This window comes from Trichosurus vulpecula, unplaced genomic scaffold (assembly GCF_011100635.1).
Source record: "Trichosurus vulpecula isolate mTriVul1 unplaced genomic scaffold, mTriVul1.pri scaffold_58_arrow_ctg1, whole genome shotgun sequence".
Classification (NCBI taxonomy): domain Eukaryota; kingdom Metazoa; phylum Chordata; class Mammalia; order Diprotodontia; family Phalangeridae; genus Trichosurus; species Trichosurus vulpecula.
In genome coordinates, this window is record NW_023494541.1 from 41,063 (window position 1) to 43,743 (window position 2,681).

Consider the following 2,681-nt stretch of genomic DNA (forward strand, 5'->3'; position numbering starts at 1 on the left):
TAAAATAAATATTTTATTTTTTAAAAAATGTAGATCTATAGCTGGCAGCCTCCCTAAAAGTTAATCTTGTTTAACACTCTCAATTTACAAAGGAGGAAACTGAGTCTCCGTGAATAGAAATGATTTGCTCGATTTCATACTAATGATTCTAGCTGAAAGGGACGTCCCACACCATCTAATTGAACCTGCCGAATTTACAGAGTAAAACACTGAAGACAAGAAACCTGGTGGGACTTGCCTGAGATCACACAGCTAGCAAGAGGGTGGAGCCAGATATGAAATCAGGCATTTGTCACACTGAAGTTCAGTGAACTACTTACTCAATTCTGCTGCCTCCTATACTCTCTTCTCATGATGTTACTCTCATCCCTCTTGACATTATAAGACAGAAGTACAGTGGATTGGTCTCTCTTTTAATTTTAAAAGAAACAGAATTTCCCCCAAATGTAATGTTTCACATAGTAAACATTCAAAAGAGACTAGCTGGCCTGAATGGAATTATTTGGCTTCCAGTGTACATAAAATTCTGTGTTGAATGTGTGAATTGTTTTAGGCACATTGAAAAGGTTTACTCGCACTGCAAAGATTTCTTCATCTCAAGGATTTCCATAAACGCAGAGATTATGACATATCAATGGCTATAAAAACCACTGTTTCTGAGCCAGAGATGATGTAAAAAGTCTGTTGGTATCCTATCAGTGAAACAATTTACATCCTATAATACTCTCACATGTATCTGAGGAGGCTAACACTACTGACCTGCTAGTCTTAGAATAATTTCTGTCTGCCCATGTCTGGTACAGATGTAATATCTCCTTCTTACCTAGCCCCACACATCTGAGGACAGGCATACACATCAGTGACAAATTACATGAAGAGGAAAAAGACAAATAGTTTCTAAAAATGGGTACACAGGGTGATCACTTCCCCACAAACTCATACTCCAAACTTTAATTTAAATTTATTTATTTAACATATTTAGTTTTCAGCATTGATTTTCACAACAGTTTGAATTAGAAATTTTCTCCCCATTTCTACCCTCCCCCCCACTCCAAGATGGCATATATTCTGGTTGCCCTGTTCCCCAGTCAGCCCTCCCCTCTGTCACCCCCCTCCCCTCTCATCCCCTTTTCCCTTCCTTTCTTGTAGGGCAAGATAAATTTCTACGCCCCATTGCCTGTGTATCTTATTTTTTAGTTGCATGCAAAAAAACTTTTTTGTTGTTGTTTTTGAACATCTGTTTTTAAAACTTTTAGTTCCAAATTCTCTCCCCTCTTCCCTTCCCACCCACCCTCCCTAAGAAGTCAAGCAATTCAACCTAGGCCACATGTGTATCATTATGTATAACCCTTCCACACTACTCATGTTGTGAAAGACTAACTTCATTTTGCTCCTTCCCAACCCATCCCGCTTTATTGAATTTTCTCCCTTGACCCTGTCCCCTTTCCAAAGTGTTTGTTTTGATTACCTCCACCCCCATCTGCCCTCCCCTCCATCATCCCCCCCCCTTTTATTTTTTTTTATCTTCCTCCCTCTTCTTTCCTGTGGGGTAAGATACCCAACAGAGTATGTATGGTATTCCCTCCTCAGGCCAAATCTGATGAGAGCAAGGTTCACTCATTCCCCCCTCACCTGCCCTCTCCCCTCCTCCCACAGAACTGCTTCCTCTTGCCACCTTTATGCCAGATAATCCACCCCATTCTATCTCTCCCTATCTCCCTCTCTCAGTATGTTGCTCTCTCATCCCTTAATTTCATTTTATTTCTTTTAGATATCTTCCCTTCATCTTCAACTCACCCTGTGTCTGCTCTCTCTCTTTTACATATGTATATATATACACACACATATATATACATACATACATATACACATAGATATATACATACATACACATTCACTTATATATATACATAAACATATATATATGCATATTCCCTTCAGCTACCCTAATACTGCGGTCTCATGAATCATATATGTCATCTTTCCATGTAGGAATGTAAACAAAACAGTTCAACTTTAGTAAGTCCCTTGCAATTTCCGTTTCTTGATTACCTTTTCCTGCTTCTCTTGATTCTTGTGTTTGAAAGTCAAATTTTCTATTCAGTTCTGGTCTTTTCACTGAGAAAGCTTGAAAGTCCTCTATTTTATTGAAAATCCATATTTTGCCTTGGAGCATGATACTCAGTTTTGCTGGGTAGGTGATTCTAGGTTTTAATCCTAGCTCCATTGACCTCCGGAATATCGCATTCCAAGCCCTTCGATCTCTTAATGTAGAAGCTGCCAGATCTTGGGTTATTCTGATTGGGTTTCCACAATACTCAAATTGTTTCTTTCTGGCTGCTTGCAGTATTTTCTCCTTGATCTGGGAGCTCTGGAATTTGGTGACAATATTCCTAGGAGATTTCTTTTTGGGATCTATTTGAGGAGGCGATCGATGGATTCTTTCCATTTCTATTTTGCCCTGTGGCTCTAGAATATCAGGGCAGTTCTCCTTGATAATTTCTTGAAAGATGGTATCTAGGCTCTTTTTTTGATCATGGCCTTCAGGTAGTCCAATAATTTTTAAATTATCTCTCCTGGATCTATTTTCCAGGTCAGTGGTTTTTCCAAGGAGATATTTCACATTGTCGTCCATTTTTTCATTCCTTTGGTTCTGTTTTATAATATCCTGATTTCTCATA